General features: G+C 39.6%; 1 protein-coding gene across 9 annotated transcripts in view; it reads left to right on the plus strand.

Moving 5' to 3' along the window:
- NRG1 (neuregulin 1) overlaps positions 1 to 18,285 on the plus strand; it is a 1,074,255-nt gene that overhangs the window by 864,216 nt on the left and 191,754 nt on the right. The gene's annotated exons all lie outside the window — the stretch shown is intronic.

Here is an 18,285-nt window from a genome sequence, read left to right on the forward strand (position 1 = left end):
TAGGAGGGTTTCTGGTTGTCCTTGAACTTGTCTCTTCTCCCTCTTTTGCATCTTATTCCCCTTACACTTTGCCCTGTTGGAGGAAAATTAGCAGAGCAGGAGAGGATTGGTAACTGGATCAAGTATTAGTTGATGTAAGGTAGGCTCCAGGATGTGGGAAAGTCATTTTGGACACAGCACGCTATGGTTTTGTGCCTACAGGGTGAATATTTGTATTATGTTTAACATGGTTTAGTAGATGGAAAAGGTTGTTTTTGTTAACCAACAAAACAGGGTTGAGCTGAGGGTTGAGCTCAGGGTTGAGCTGAGCCTAAAACATGTTATCTATGGAGCCATCACTTAAGTGAAACCCAAGTGAACATTATAAGTCATCATTTTGATGATTCTGGAATCTTCTTTCCAAACCCACTGGAGTGAAGGGCATACAGAGCAGGGATGACATTTTAAATATGCACCTGTGTATTCCACATGGAATGGGATGAAACAAAATCCTGCTAAAAAGGATGAGCCTGGGCCCAAGCCTTCGTGGGGGTGGCCCCACCCCTGCGCCTTTGAATCCAGCCTTCCCGAAGCCAGACAATATCCTGACTTTGGGCAGAACTCTAGCACTGAGCAGCATTTTGCATGCTCCCAAAATTATCTGGCCACTCACCTCAACAATAAGAATCTGTTTTGTGAGTGTGGCCACTAAAAAGAAAAATTGGCTCTGTCGTTTCCTGACTAGCAGACCAAATGAGAATTCCTATATTCGAATATAGTGTTGTTCAGAACATAGCAGCATGAAGATTTCACTGTGAGCAACAGCAAGCAGAGGGTGTTTCTGGGACACCTACCTGGACATTGGCCTGGCTTTAGTGACTGCTGCGTTCCTCCTGTGGTTGAGAGACGCTGGCTCAGTTTGATCAGAGCCTGATTGAAAGGAATGCTCTGGTTCTGTGCTCCGATTGCATAGATTGCAAGCTCTCCCCCTTGTGTGACCCTGACGGTGACTAAATCTATTAAGCCTCACTTTCCCTGTGTACAGTGTGGAAAGCTGTATGTAATTCATGTGATTGTTCTGAGGAGTAGTGTTTGGGATTGTGCTCTGGGTACAGAGTAAGGACTGAGTGATGTGTTTCATTGAGTTTGAATATTAATAACATCTAAGTATTTTTTCCACGTTTGTTCATCTAATGGTATCTTCTTGTTGTGTGTGTCTGTATCAATGTTGTCTGAATTTTAAGTCCTCTGAAGACTTTATAAATACATGCTGTGCATCTTTTCATGGGGTCTTATACACAGAGGCTCTTGTACATAATTATCATGTTGTTGATAGTACATATCAAATATTTATTTGGCATAGATTCTATAGCTTTGGACTATTGGTGAGAGTTGGATGCCAAATATGAACACATTCATAAAAAGATGAGCGGATATTCTTAACCTGAGGTTTAACTTGAACTTTGGCCTATACATAAGCTCATTTTTGGAGAAGAGAGCAACACGAAATAGCAGTAATATTTTTTTTATAATATATATTTTTTAAGATTTTATTTATTTAGTCATGAGAAACACACACAGAGAGAGAGAAGAGGCAGAGACACAGGCAGAAGGAGAAACAGGCTCCATGCAGGGATCCCCACGTGGGACTCGATCCTGGGTCTCCAGGATCACGCCCTGGGCTGCAGGCGGCGCTAAACCGCTGAGCCACCCAGGCTGCCCTAGCAGTAATATTTTAATGAATTGGTACAACAGCATGTTATGGGTACTTGTATTTTAAATAATAGACACATACCCTTACTCTTTTAAAAATATGACAATTAGTTCTTTAGATGTAACCTTCCCGTTCTTTGTCTTGATGGTCAAGGGTAACTTGTATTGCAGATGGTGCCTAATAGAGTACTTTGCATATGAATTTTTATAGGATAAATGAGTGAGGATCATTTTTCTATATATGTTTATTAACCATTGTGTTTCCTGAGGTAAAGGATAGAAAATTGTAGTGACTGATTGATAAATTGACTTAATTGGAGCACACTGTGTTGTACGGGTGTACTAAGTTCATTGTCTCACAAAATGTTTCATTTGTATATTAAGTTGACATTGTTTGTATATAGATCAAACATGCTTTTATGCTCTTCTGATATTTTCTCTCTTCTCTGCCAACAGTGACAATATTTGTATTAAGCACAATATTTCACTGTTTATAATATCTATATTCTCCACTTTAAGTTATTTTTAAATAAAAAACAGGGAGGCTGCTGTGAAACCCATATATTGGTAAATTTTTATAAACAATTATAATAGTAATAATGAAAATAATCCTCATCTGTGTCTGAGAAAAATATTGAAGGCTGATATATTGTCCCAGAAGGATTAGTTCAAAAACAGGAAATAGATTGTGATTATAATTTGTTTTAGTGAGGTCACCTTGCTATATCCTTAGAATCTTCCCTGGGGGGTGGTGGGAGGGAACTGCTCATGCATTATCCATTTTGGGAAAGAGTTATATATACAGGAATTATGGAAATGAGCTATTGGGTTTGTCAGGAGAAAACCAATTATTTGAATACTGAGTTGAATGGAAATTGAAATACATAATTTTCCATATTGAATAGAAATGGGAGACGTCTGTCTTAAGGGTTGTGTTTCGTATTTGTTATTTTTTACATGTCGACTATATTGTGTGTTCTCAGGTGCCCTTAACCTGACAGGAGGGGAAAATGTCAATAGAAATAGTTATTTTCTATTTTTGATATTTGGAAAGCAAAGTAGAATTTTAAATATTGTGTACATTACTCATGCCCCACCGAAAAGGACTGGGGTCCACTTCAAGAAGGCAGTTAAGATAGGGGCACCTGGGTGGCTCAGTGGTTGAGCATCTGCCTTCGGCTCAGGTCCCTATCCTGGGGTCCTGGGATCGAGTCCTGCATCAGGCTCCCCTGCAGGGAGCCTGCTTTTCCCTCTGCCTGTGTCTCTGCCTCTCTCTCTCTCTGAGTCTCTCATGAATAAATAAAAAGAAACTCTTAAAAAAAAAAAAGAAAAAAGCTTTGGTGAAAGCTTTTCACATCCGATTTGGTGACCTCGGTCACTCTCTGTAAGTAAAGACATGCTTCAGTGCTTCCCTCTGCCCTCTGCAGAAATTTAGGTTTCCTTCATTCTGCCTCTTAAAATTGTGATGAGAAGGCAGGAGGCAGCCCTCTTGCTGTTTTGTCCCTAGGGCACCAGTATGAGAATAAAAGCTCCCAGTAGCCGGGGCAGGGGGTAGCTGTGGCCTTATGGGGACATGCATCTAGACAAACCTTTTGGGAGAACTTCAAGGCGCCTGTGCCTTCTGACATCATAGGATCCCATGACAGAGGCCACCGCAGAAGATCTGAATGCCCTTTTTGTCATTTTAGATATGTGATTTTACAAAGTTACTGCTGACCTTAACATAGATGCCCTTCTGGGATTTGTTTCTGTGAAACTTATCAGCAGCTGGATGGCACAGCTCCTGAATAATGCTGTTGCTCCTGAGCAAGATAAGTTACAACTGCATCAAGAGAACAATTTATTCATCCCTGGTGGTGTTAAAATTCTCACATCAAGTCGCAGAGAGAAATCACTCTTTGGAAGATTCCCAGTGTTTTGCTCATAGTAGTGTGTCAACTCCCTGTAAAATATAAAAAAATATTTCCTGCTCAGAATTTACAAGAATCTAGTTTTTGGTTATGAATACAGCAGTTCTTTGTTGAGAACTCCCTGGGCAAATTAAGTGAATAATAGACATCCTTAGAGTTGTCATGTTTCATGGTATGATTGTAACCAAAATCTTTAAGTAGTGATGGTGGTTTCATGGAAGAAAGTCACTCTATTTCTGGTCACCCAAAGAAAAAAGAAATGGGAAATATACATATGGATATACATACCCAGGATTCTCAGTACTAAATTTGCACATTGCCTAAATATGTGGTTCTGTGCTTTCTATGGGTATAGATATTCCTTTTAATTACTTTCAAGAGGTATGAAATAATTATGCTTAAAATTTACTAGAACCATGTTTTAAATGGTTAGATAGGTTTACTTTTTATAAGATTGCTTTTGTGATTATTAGTCCTATATCTCAGGATTTAGTATAAATGCAGAGCCATTAAACTGTAAAGGCATCAAATATGTGTAAATAGATAACTTTCTATATTTTATCACCTTATTTTCTATAATATAGTAAATATGCTTTGAATATTTTATTTCCCTGAATATTTTATTATCTCTGAATATTTTATTTATGTTTGCTTGCAGGACAGAGGTCAAAAATCTCAATTCTATTTTGAGCATTTTATTTTGTTATTTATATATTTTAATTTTTAGAAAATGAAGCACTGTTTTCATCCAGAAGATTTTTAATTGAGTGGTCATAGATGCACATTTCAGTATTTCACATCTTTAGACCATAAGCTCCATAAGATCATGTCTATGCTGTGCATTATCATATCACCAGGGACTAGCACAGTGCTGCAAGAATAGTCATTGCTGTTAAGAATTTATACAATGATTGAATGAATGAGGCAGTATTGCTAATTTGCTTAGAACAATGAGTTGTGGGAGTTTATGGGTAGCAGTTCAGTTATTATGTTACCATCAGTCAAGGAGAAGGTATGAGCACAAGTCAACAGTATCAGTTATTCATGAATTTGTTCCTAAATTGAGCATTCATTATTTTTTTTGGAAATTCGCACAATTTATTATAAAGCTCTTAGTAAGTAATAATCAGTGCTTAAATTATTCAGACTAGTAAATAGAAATTAGAGGCTTGTTCAGTCTACAATTCTTGCTAACCTAAAATGTTTTTGTATCATTTAAGTACATACAGGCAGTGAAGAAATTAAGTAAACTGATGCAGTTTCGAGGGTTAATATTTGCAAAGACTCAGACTATTGCCTGAAACATAATGCTTGTGCTATGTTAAGAGTTTGCTATGTAAATAAATAACCATTGCTCCTGGTAAACAATGAAAATAATCTTCAACAGTATTAGTACTGCCTAGACGGTCAAATCCTAAATATGACTTAATTAGTCCTAGGAAAAATCATACAATATTAAAATGGAAAAGGTTATTTTAGAGGTCATCTGCTTGACTCACATCTTTTTAGATGAGGAAAACCACAAGGTCCAACAGGAGACTCAGTCCTGGCATCAGAACGCAGGCATCCAGACTTCAGGGTAGGGATTTTAATTACTATGATGCCATACTTTTAAATCTAAAATCTATGTGAAGTCAATCTCACTTTTATAGTGCTTGGGGTGTGATGATGCTTCTGGAGAAGACAGGCATATTTCTGTGCCATCAGGTGGCAGCTTGGGGTATATCACTGGTATGATTTTAATTATTTTGAGGGTTACAGTAAATGTAAATCAGCCAGACCTTTATATCTGTTCCTTGTTACGGTAACTTGTACCCAAGTGGGTTCAATAAATATTGACTGACAAGATGACCAGTAAAGTAAGTAGTCCTAATGTCATAATATGGAAGAGGAGGGTGATGGGTATTTGTGTGTGTGTGTGGGGGGGTGGGGGGGACGGTATGGGTGTGAGCTGTCTCAGTGCTCTGAAACTTTGCTAGCATTGATGCCTTAATGCAAGAGGTCCTAACAACAAGAAGGATCTCTGTGAGCCCTCTGGATGCTCTTTGTAGAAGTGATCTAGGTGCAAAAAAAGAATTGTGAACACCTGTGCCTTGACAGCTGCTCAGACCAAGTCACTCACTTGTATCTGTGAGCCGCTGACCACGGATCACAGTGACATTTTATCACTAACAACCTGAATTATCTTTGACCCAGAGACCTAGGGGTTAAAGGTCTCTTAATCCATTATTAAATTTCCAGAGTGGCAATTCAACTTCCATTAGAAGGATTATTTATATTTATTTATTTAACTGTTTTTGGAGGGAAGGGGGGGCAGTGAGAGAGGTACTTGCTACTATTTCCCTCTTACAGGATTATTATTTAGTCCCGACCTTTATTTGTAGGATTTGGGTAGCATCCTAAAAGAAAGGAAGGTCTCAAAGACTTATTAACACATAATGTTTTTTCATCCTGTCTCACATGGAGTGTCCTAAACTGGGAACTGTGGTCAAAGCAGAGCTTCCCAGAAAAAATGACACTCTGCAGGTTGCAGCAGGGAGGAGCTTTGCCTTGAGGAAACGCAGAGCCTTTGAGGGTGGTAGAAACTCATAGTTTGCTGATTCATATTCTCACATTAACGTGAGACTTAAATAGTGGCGAGAAAGGGACTGCAGAGTTCATCTGGAACCTCTCCAAGTTGCTGGGAGAACAGACCTCTCCTGATTCCCAGCCAGCGGCGGATTGAAAGGCTCTCCTGGGCTGTAACGAGGAAGTACTCCTGGGCCAGAGCTCTCTGAAAGCCTGGCTTCAGTGTGTGTGTGTGTGTGTGTGTGTGTGTGTGTGTGTGTGCCTGTAACACTGGGTAATAAGCATTCACCTCCTGGGAGAAAGAGGACACAGCAGGAGCCATGGTGGAGGAGCACTGATGAGCTGATGGGGAAAGGGGACAGTTCAGGCAGGCAGTCAAGAGAAAGGAGCGCTAAATTCACATGGTTTGGGCCATCGTTTAAAATGGCTGGGCTTTAGGGAGGCCTGGCTGGCTCAGTGGTTGAACGTCTGCCTCCAGCTCAGGTCATGGGTCTGGGGTCCTGGGATCGAGTCCCGCATCCCTCTGCCTATGTCTCTGCCTCTCTCTGTGTGTCTCTCATGAATAAATAAATAAAATCTTAAAAAAAAAAGTACTTAAAAATAATAATAAAATGGCTGGGCTTTATATCCTTGACTAATTATTAAGGAGGTGGATTTAGATGAAGTGTAAAAAATTTAGATGTAAACAAAAACCATGATTCCAAGTCAGTTGATAAAGTCTGTCCTACAAAATTCTGTGTAATACTTTCCTGGTACATTTTTACTTAGAGGTTGTAGTAGTGAATATTTTTTCAGAAATCCGAAGGTGTTTGAAAAAATCATGGTGTTGTAAGGCCTAGACAAGTAACAAATTGGTTTTATGTAGCAAACAGTTTACCTTATATAGAATTTTTGATGGGTGAGCTAGTAATGTGGTTAATTTATCTGGCAAACACCCAAGATTTGTTTAGGTATGTGATCATTGAGGGAAAATATAGAACATGATAAATATATGTATAAATAAATTGCTAGTACAGAAGCTATGAATATAATTCATAGAAGAATATGAATTCTTATAGAAACTACTGGCTGTGAATGTGATATTTCAGAAATTCATAATGCAGTGGTTCCTTAAAAGATGTAATACAGAGTTATGGTATTTAGCATGCACACAAAAAAAAAGCAAACTAGACATAGCCTTTTTTTTTTTTTTAATTAATTTACTTATTTGGGAGAGCATGTGCCTGTGTGGGAATGTGGGGAGGGGCAGAGGGAAAGGATCTCCAGCAGACTCCCTGCTGAGCCTGGAGCCCTACTGGGCTCAGTCTCTCTGAGCCCAAATCAAGAGTCAGATGCTCAACTGACTCAGCCATCCGGGACCCCTAAACTAGACACAGTTTTTGAGAAATTCTTGGCATCTTTGCTTTAAAAAAGTCATAAAACTTTATAATTTTTTTCCAGTGGCTTATGTTTTTTTTTTTTTTTTCAAATTTAGTTTGGGTTTTCCTCCACTGTAAACTTTCCATATAAGATATTTCCTTTTATTTTCTACAGGTTCTGTGTATTTTCTAGAGATGCGATTTTGCACTAACATTCTCAAGAAGTGTCTTTTTTAAAAAAATATTTTATTTATTTATTCATGAGAGACACAGAGAGAGGCAGAGACATAGGCAGAGGGAGAAGCAGACTCCCTGCAGAGAGCCCGATGTGGGACTCGATTCCAGGACCTCAGGATCACATCCTGAGCCGAAGGCAGACACTCAACCACTGAGCCACCCAGGTGCCCTTCAAAAAATGTCTTTTAACCCTATTGATCATCTTAACGGAAAGATCGTAGTACTAAGTTAATTTATCAGACCATGTTTTTTTCTGTGTGGTCTGAATTTTCATCAAGCTATTAATTGAAAGGATACCTCTTCAATTTTCCATTCCTAAGATTCCCAAGTGTATCTATTCTCCTCTTGATAAAACAAGTGTTTGCTAGAAAAGCAGCAGATTGCTTTTGAAGTGAAGTGGATTAAGCTGTCGTGACTGTTACTGTGAACCTATATGGTAAGTCATTTTAATTGCCTTTTTAACATCAGAATCACTGAGGCCCAAGCACAGAAACATGAAATACTTTCTGCCATTTCACAATCGTCAGTAAAGTTTTATTGATAAGATATAAAGTACGGGGCAGCCCAGGTGGCTCAGCAGTTTAGCACTGCCTTCGGGCCAGGACATGATTCTGGAGACCTGGGATCGAGTCCCACGTCAGGCTCCCTGCAGGGAACCTGCTTCTCCCTCTGCCTGTGTCTCTGCCTCTCTCTCTCTCTCTCTGTGTCTCTCATGAGTAAATAAAATATTTTTAAAAAAGCACAAATTTTAAAAATCTGAGAATTACACGAAAGACCTTTATTTCTCAAAAACTTAACACAAAAGAAGAAATTAGTGTGCCAGCAGGCACCAGGGGCTTCATCAGTGGCCTCAAGATATATTTAAGTGTATCAGCTAGAGGTTCATTTATTACCAGGAAAGAATCAATTCCACTTATTCTTCTCTTTTTATGTGGCACAGCTCCAGGAAGGTATTTTAATTGATTGGTGGGAAGTTTTTAACACAGAAGAAACGTATAAGCCAAGCACCCATTATTTCTAGTACAGTGGCTTTACCACATTATTGGATAATAAAGCTAAAAGCTGCCAAATGTTTCAGAATTATTTTCAGAAATTTACATCCTCTGTTTTCCCATTACCTTGAGAAAGAGTTCAGAGAAAGGGCTTAGTCAGCATGCAATTATAGTATTAGATAAAATATACAGTTTGCTCTGAAACCAAGATGCAGCTAGTTGTCTGTGCTTTAATCAATTGAGAACCGCCGAGAAGTTAGTTGTCAGTCTAAGTGCCACTCCTTTGAAGATAATCTGCTTTCTTCTCTGGATGCTTTTAAGTTTTTGTCTCTCTCTCTCTCTCTCTCTCTCTCTCTCTCTCTCGTCTTTTTTCCATTTTCACTCTGATGTACTTAGGTATAGATTCCTTTTTATCCTGCTCAGGATTCATCGGGCTTCCTGAACCCATGCACTTGGCTTTATTCTGGGTCATTCTCACCCATATCATTTCAAAGATGTCCTCTACCCATTTCCTTCCTTCCTGGAACTTTTATATTTAAAAGTGTGTTGGAACTTCTCCGTCTCGTGACCCAGTACTGTTTTCCTCTCTCAGAGTCCCAACCTTCGTCTCCCTCTGTTGTCCTGTGTCTTCTCATCTGCCTTCCATATCATCTGCTGTTCCTTCTGCTGTGGACAGTCCACGAAGCTTTTCATTTTAATTCTTGTCTTGTTCTCTTTCTAGCTGTTTGATTTGGTCCCTTTTCAAATCTTTCCTGCTGCTTTTTGTATTTTCCTGGTCCCTAAAGATAATTTCAAGTTTGTTATGCATTTCTTCTAGCAGAGTAAGCATCCTTGTTTCATGATTTGTGTGTGGGGAGTCCAGGACATGCTGGTTTTCACTTAGTGCCTTGCTCCTTTCTGTGTTTGGTTGTTTCTAACTCTGGGCTGTTCTTGCTCAGGAATAGTGATCTGTGGCTTTTCTCAAGTCATAAGATGAAAGGGCATGCATGCCTGCTAAGAAGGTTTTGTGTTTGTTCCTGCTGGATGCCAGGGACCCTACCAGGTTCATGGCCTGAGTTCTAAGACCTGTCACTCTGCTTACCTGGGCTTCAAGAATCTGTCTTTATTTTTTATTTTTTGAGTATAAAAAGAAAAGTTTTTATTTATATTAGCAATAGCCAGAGATTTAAAAAAAAAGATTCCTTGCCTCTCTGACACATTTTGAAACATTTTCTTTTCTTTTTTAAAAAATTTTTATTTAAATTCAATTTGCCAACATAAAATGTAACACCCAGTGCTCATCCCATCAAGTGCCCTCCTTAATGCCCATTACCCAGTCACCCCATCCCCCCACCCTCCTCACCTTCTGCAATCCTTTGTTTTTCCCAGAGTTAGGAGTCTCTCATGGTTTGTCTTCCTCTCTAATTTTTCCCCAGTTTCCCTCCTTTCCCTTATAGTCCCTTTCACCCTTTCTTATAGTGCACATATGGATAAAACCATTCTGATTGTCTTTCCCCAAGAATCTGTCTTTAGATTCAGCTTTCCCTTTCAGCTTTACTCAGGGTCAAGACAATGTCCCTTAGTTCCCTGTGGTGGGAGGGTGGTAGGTTTTGTTTTGGTTACCAGTAGGTATAGATTTTGAGGGGCTTTCTACCAGGTTAGCCCCTTGGAGTCCCAGCTTAGTGTAAAGAGGGTCTACTCTAAGATTCTCCACTTTGGGCAGGCCCTGGAGCCTTGACTGTGGTTCACTTCCTCAGGATGGACAAATGTTCTTCAAGAAAATGGGGTTGGTGATGTCTGAGTGGCTCAGCAGTTGAGCATCTGCCTTTGGCCCAGGGCGTGATCCTGGGATCTGGGATCAAGTCCCACATTAGGCTCCTTGCAGGGAGCCTGCTTCTGTCTCTGCCTCTCTCTCTCTCTCTCATGACTAAACAAATAAAATCTTAAAAAAAAAAAAAAAAAAAAGAAAGAAAGAAAAGAAAATGGGGTTGTATTGTCCAGGCATTTTGCTTATAATTCTGGGTTCAAGGTTTCCTCGAAATTTGTCCTGAAAGTTCCCTATTTTGTTAAGGTGTCTGAAGATGTTTATTACAATTAACTCATGATTTTTAGTTGTTTGCCACAGGGGGTTATTTTGAAAAATTTACCCTCCATCCCCTGCAAGGGAGTGGGAGGAGAAGTCATTAATTAATGGGAAACTAAAAATTTTAGGGCAATAAGAGATGTGTTGACCTGAAGAGTACTCAAGTTAGGGATTTTCAGAAGGCAACATTTTGAGGATGAATTGACTGGTTTTGTTTACCTTTAGGATCTAAGCAAGCTTACATCTGGTTAATTTTGAGTTAAGGAAGTCTCTAAAGAAATGCCTCGAGTGGAGGTAGGAATGGACTTTATGAACCAAAAGGTTGTGATGTCACTCCTAAAAATTTCAACGAAATAAGGGATAGTGTGGCTCAGCATATAATCAGACAAGGCATAAATCTTACTGAATGTAATTGCTGTGGTTACCAGTTTACAACAGAAGGGGAAAAACTTTGCCAATGCAAAGAATTAGGTTTTTAAAAAAACTTTTTGATGTGTCTTTGGTGTTTAAGAGAACAATGAAAGATAGGTGACTTGACTAAGGTCCCAGAGTACAGGGCAGCCTGGTAGGCCATCGCCTGGCACCACCGGGTATCTCCATAGGTGGGCCTGCAGCTTCCCTTTCTGCCTTACCTGGGACTTAACACCTTCACGTGCCCCTTACTTTTCTCCCCACGATGGTGTCCTGTTGCTGCAACACTCTGAAGTCACTGATTTTCACCCCGGAAGCAGCTGCTGCAGGCCATCCACCCGGGAAAGCGCCCTGGAAAGTACCTGAAGCATGTGTATTTCAGACGGGTAGTTAGCAGAAGTAAACACAGGCATCTTGGCTCTTGAGTGGCAACTGCTCCAATTGGCAACGTGTGCTGTGGCTGCTGCCCGTTCAAGTTCTAGGCAGAAAGTAGATGTGACGTTTATGAAGGGCGAGTGGGAGAGAGAACAGCTGCAGGACATGCGGAAGTGACTGGATTCTGGTAATCCTCTGTGGCAGGTCAAGGGTGACGTTGAGCCTGAGAGCTTTGGCCTATACCCTGGGCTAGCGAAGTAGTGTGAAAATCAGCTCCAGGTGTTTCCGTTATTCCTAATGCTGAAGTCTTATTAAAGCCTACAGTAACGTGTGTTAGGATATGAAGGGTAAGGGATTGGTCACTAACTGCTCGAGAATCACCTATTTGTAACAGGCTGTTCTCTCTTGACAGTTGCTCCTGCATGGTTAACGTACACTTCTACATTTCCAGGGCTGCTTTCAATAGTTGAAGTTTCCTCCAAGTGAGCTGTTAACACTTTTGTCTTCAAGAGAGTGCTAACTCCCATGAATCTCTTTGAGCTTTTCAGGCTTCACGCTGCAGAATTTGAACTTTGCATTGGCATATCTTTATGTTCCTAGGTTAAACTTGAGATGAGGAAGCTTGGAGTCATTATGCTTATTTAAAAAAAAATCTCAACTATTACCAAATGATAGGTGATAGAAGTCTGCTTTAGAAATATGTCCAAGTACTAAGTATAGAACTTAGAGCACCGTGGAACACTTCATAAGAGATGCTTCCGATGGTTGGAATGATGGTTTGGAACTTCGTAAGTCAGGGTTGAAAAAAGGTGAAGTGCCATTTAAGACAGGTGTTTCCTTATAACTTTTGCTATTTTTTTTTAACCCAGTGCTGTAGAATTTTCAAGGGTTATGTTGTAAAATTTCTCCTGCCTGGCAAAGTTGGTTGAAGCTCAATCTAGATATTAACTTCATGTATGTGTGTAGGAGGAAGCAATTCTTAATTCTTAAACCATTCTTTGCCTTCTTACTAGAAGATAGTTATATCTTTCTCTGACATGTAATTGTTGCATTTGGGGGTGTCTGCAAATGCCCCGTGACTGTGCCATCTCTGTCTCCCCCGTCACTGCCAACCTTCAGTGTCTCCTTACCCCTGCCCAAACACGAAATCAAGGGAGGACATATCTTGTTAAACTTTGTAATCATCTCTGGAGAATGCCCTATTGAGGCAGCTTCCAGTCTTTCGGAGAATTTTTTTCTGGGAATGTGTTTCTCTCTGGGCAAAAGCGTGGCTACAAGTTAAAGTGAAGTTGGCAGAGAGTGTATCTTACACAACTGTGCTTATTTAAACCTGTGCCTTATATAATTAGAGCTCAGTCAACATCAAACATAACGATGGATTGCCCAGTTGAATTGACTGCACAGATAAACAGAGAGATGTAAGGAGAAGTGACCTCCAGCTCTTCCTGCAACCCCCACACCCTCAGGTCCTCTCTCTGATACCTCAGAAATGCCTTTCAAGGAAGACTGCTGCTCTTCAGCCTCACTACCTTGGTGCTTGCTTGGCTTATTAAAAATTGGCTCATTTCCTCTAGCATTTCCTTCTGTCCCATTCCCACATCTGGTTGGTTCTCTGCTGCTGGGAGAGTTACTGTTTAAAAGTCAAATTGGACCATGACAGGCCTCTGCTTTAAAAGCATCTTCACATCCCTTTATCTCCAGATTGAAGTTTTAAGGTTGCCCCTGCAGGGCCTCTCAAATCATGATTGGCCCCCAAGCATTATTTGGCACCTGTCCCTCTTTCCTTCCAACCACACGTTTTGTTCTTCAGCCACATGGAGCTCACTGTGCTTCTGACAGTGGTGTGGGCTCATAGTTTGGTGCCTGTGAACATGTGGTTGCCTCTGCCTGGAATATCCTTCTCCCACTCTCTACCTTTCCACTTCTTCTTTTGCCTTAAAATTCAACTGATGTCCCTTCTCTTCAGAACCTCGCTAGGGGGGCATCTGGGCGGCTTAGTGGTTGAGCATCTGCCTTTGGCTCAGGGTGTGATCCTGGAGATCACAGGGTGTGATCCTGGGAGAAGACTCATCATGTTTGATGCCTGTCAGAAAAATTGTTTGAAAACTGTCATTATTGCCAGTGGAGCACTTAACCTTACTTTCCTCATTTACTCTCTTGATAGTATAGTTTTCAGGTTCATTTTTTAATAACTTTTTTCCATAATTCATCAGGAAGACAAACTTGTATCAAATCATTGTCTTATTACAGGAAGTTTGTGCATTGCTTTGTTCAACAAATAATTATTGAGCACTTAATACATTCCTTACATTGTGCCGCATGCTGGACATAAACTATGAGTGGAATAGACATGATTCTTACCCATGCAGTCAGTCATTCATATTCTAATCAGGCTGTGGAGTGCTTTTTAACAAAATGTTTAGTTTTCTACATAACTCCAAGAAGAGGGGATGCCTGGGTGGCTCAGCGGTTTAGCGCCGCCTTCAGCCCAGGGCGTGATCCTGGGGTCCCGGGATCGAGTCCCGCGTCGGGCTCCCTGTGTGGAGTCTGCTTCTCCCTCTGCCTGTGTCTCTGCCTTTCCCTCTCTCTCTCTGTCTCTCATGCATAAATAAAATCTTTAAAAAAAAAAAAACTCCGAGAAGAGTAGGCCTTGGTGTTAAACTTTGTGTTATTCACTCCTTGAAATTCATTCAGCTCATCAGAAAAAACTTATAGACGGATTTACAAATAAGTTTTTTTTAATTCTTGTCTAGTAAGCATCTTAAGATGAATACATCTCAACCAGAATATTTTTAAATACAACATCATTGCTCATTATTTGTCAATTAACTTAAGAATTAGTCTGAAAGCCCTGGGTAATCAACCCTTGTTTTGAAAGAAATCTTTCTTTAAGATCACAAACATAACAGAATTATTGATGATTTTGGATCTTTCAGTAATCAATGATAAGGTAGTTATGCTACTTATGTATTGTAAGATATAGGTACTGGACAAGAGTGTGTGTCCAGTACCAGTGTCAATAGACACTGAGTTCGTCATACCCGGAAAGTTAATCTTTGAACCAAATCCCTAAGAAGGACTTTTGTTATTGCTTATAATTTATAAATGAATGTAGGGGCATTGCATATATCGATGTACATGTGATCTGTGCCTGGTTAGGTACTGGGAAAACTTGTGGTGGGTAAGTTAAGTCAAGAGGAAGGTAGGAGGTATGAGTGAACTTGTCATAGCCTTTGTAAATATTTTTATAGATAATAAAATAAAACAATAAAGACAGTGCTCCTAATTAAAGATAAAACAGTCACATCTATTAGTAATTATAATGGATGCTGGGCTCTATTATTAATTTCTAATTAGCATCCCTTACTCACTAGAAGTATTTTAGGACTTTGGTTCCTTTACAGTTTGAGATGCCTATAAATTCATTTTGCTGTATACCAGCCCCGCATTAAGGTCTGGCTTTCTATCCAAGCTTTCGATGCCACCATGATATTATAGCAGGGGTGAAGAGGTGTTGGCTTTCAGGCTCTATGTTCAAGGTTTTGTTTGTGTCTTCTTCCTGCTTGGGTCCTGTCTCATGGTCTCCCCACCTCCTCTGTCCATTCTTCGTGAAGGAGTCTTAGACTCTTAGACTCCTTTGCCTTCACACAAGCCAACAGAGTCACTCAAAAGGGTTGGATAGAAATAAATCCTATAGTAACACAATACAGTAATACAACTCACAGTTATATAATTATATATATGCAGTAGCCATATATGTCTTTTTAAAATCACAAATATACACGTGGCCATAAAAATGGATACTGAGCTGGAATTCAGTCCCTCAACTATTTGATTCCAATTTTTATATGCAGTTCATTACTAGTCTTTTCTCTTTGTGTTCATTTTTATCTTATATCTTCTCTGTATTTTTTAAAAGATTTTATTTATTTATTCATAAGAGACAGAGAGAGAGGGAGAAGCAGGCTCCCTGTGGGGAGCCCAGTGTGGGACTCGATCACGACCTGAGCCAAAGGCAGATGCTCAACCACTGAGCCACCCAGGTGCCTCTCTTCTCTGTATTCTTATGTTGCCTGAATTTTAAAATTTGTCTTCTGACTTCTTACTCAAAGTATTTCATTCCAGTTGACTTCTATAATTCTTATTTCCCCCTTTCAAAGAAACAATTGCAACACATTTTAGAAATATTTGCAACATGTGTCGCACTTCCTGAGTCCTTCCAAGATGTATTTTCTTCAACTTCTCAATTTTTGGTTTTAAAATCACTTACCTTTTTTCTGCTAATATCCATTAAGAAAACTCAGCACAATCAATTTTGTAAACAATGTAAGTCCTCAGAGAGCCCTTCTAGGAACAAATTGGACAAAATGTCTTCCATATTGAGTAAGAAGGTACAGAATTAATTGTCTCCTAATATTGTTACTGTCCAGCTTTGATTCATTAAGCCAGAAATTCGTTCTGTCTAAAATAATAATGCATTGTCACAGAATCCTGAAATAGTTCCTGCTTAACTATGATGCATTCTTCTTACTTACATTTACATCTTACCTGAGTCATCTTGACTATAGTTAAAAATCACTGACAGGCAATTAGGGGCCTGCCTGCCATCCACCTCCTGCATTTGTGCAAAATTGCCATTTAAAAGGATAGAAGACTTAATAAGTTACTAATCCAGTAATACCAGAATTTTCCTCTGTTGGGTGATACAGATGTTCAGATTCCAGATAGGTGAGGTATTTCAGGATTATGTGGTTTTTTGTTGTTGTTGTTGTTATTTATTTATTTATTTATTTATTTATTTATTTATTTATTTATTTTATTCTGTTGGCCTCATTTCTTCTTTCTAGTAATCACCCTCACCCAGGGGGTTTCTTCTAGTCAGGGTTTCTGTCAATCAACCCTCCTCTTTTTCTAGGTAGGAAGTCATCATCAAAAAAATATATATGCTGAAAAGTATATAGCAAATCAAATATTAATTCACAAACTCATAACAAATTTGTTTTCTTACTTTGGAGTTGTTTTTCTCACCATCCTTTTCTAATCTATATTCCCCACCCTCATTTTTTTTTTTTTTTGCCTGAACTGGGTAATGTCGGCATTCATCATAGGCATTTTGTAGCCTCCTCTGCTTATCTGGGTGGGGAGCTAGCTGCCTTTTCATTCACAGGTAGTATTTTGGACATTCTACTCTGTATACTCAGTTCATTCTTGGACCTCAAACTATAGATTCTACATGAATTATTCCCATTCGACAATCTATCTTTGAAACACCAACCAATTCTAATTGCTAGGAATTAGAAGTGAAATTCTATAGATACTTTATGATGACTTATTGAAGCTCCATATCAGGAGTCTACAAACATTCCTGCAAAGAGTCAACTCTGCAGTTAGTTTGGCAAGAAAGCAGTCATAGACAATTTATCAACAAATGAATATGACTATGTTCCAATAGCACTTTATTTACAAAAACAGATGGCGGGCAGGATTTGGTCTGAGGGCCATATTTGCCTCCCTCTGCTCTACAGTATCCCTTGAAGAGTTATTATCCTTTCAGTGTTTTGCCATAAAATATATGTTCTTGCTATTGCTGCAACAGTTCTTTTTTTTTTTTTAATGTTCATGATTTTTTTTATTGGAGTTCAATTTGCCAACATACAGCATAACACCCAGTGCTCATACCATCAAGTCCCCCCTTCAGTGCCTGTCGCTCAGTCACCCCAACCCCCTGCCCACCTCCCTTTCCACTACCCCTTGTTCATTTCCCAGCATTAGGAGTCTCTCATGTTCCATCACCCTCACTGATATTCCCCACTCATTTTCTCTCATTTCCCCTTTATTCCCTTTCATATTTTTTATATTCCCCAAATGAATGAGACCATATAATGTTTGTCCTTCTCCGATTAACTTACTTCACTCAGCATAATACCTTCCAGTTCCATCGACATCGAAGCAAATGGTGGGTATTTGTGGTTTCTAATGGCTGAGGAATATTCCATTGTATACATAGACCACATCTTCTTTATCCATTCATCTTTCGATGGACACCGAGGCTCCTTCCACAGTTTGGCTATTGTGGACTTTGCTGCTATAAACATCGGGGTGCAGGTGTCCTGCCGTTTCACTGCATCTGTATCTTTGGGGTAAATCCCCAGCAGTGCAATTGCTGGGTCCCAGGGCAGTTCTATTTTTAACTCTTTGAGGAACCTCCACACAGTTTTCCAGAGTGGCTGCACCAGTTCACATTCCCACCAACAGTGCAAGAGGGTCCCCCCTTCTCCATATCCTCTCCATCATTTATTGTTTCCTATCTTGTTCATTTTCACCATTCTCACTGGCGTGAGGTGGCATCTCATTGTGGTTTTGATGTGTATTTCCCTGATAGCAAGTGATGTGGAGCATTTTCTCATGTGCTTGTTGGCCATGTGTATGTCTTCCTCTGTGAGATTTCTGTTCATGTCTTTTGCCCATTTCATGATTGGATTGTTTGTTTCTTGGGTGTTGAGTTTAGTAAGTTCTTTATAAATCTTGGATACTAGCCCTTTATCTGATATGTTATTTGCAAACATCTTCTCCCATTCTGTAGGTTGCCTTTTAGTTTTGTTGTTTGTTTCTTTTGCTGTGCAGAAGCTTTTTATCTTGATTAAGTCCCAATAGTTCATTTTTGCTTTTGTTTCCCTTGC

Source organism: Canis lupus, chromosome 15 (genome assembly GCF_048164855.1).
Source record: "Canis lupus baileyi chromosome 15, mCanLup2.hap1, whole genome shotgun sequence".
NCBI classification, from domain to species: Eukaryota; Metazoa; Chordata; class Mammalia; order Carnivora; family Canidae; genus Canis; species Canis lupus.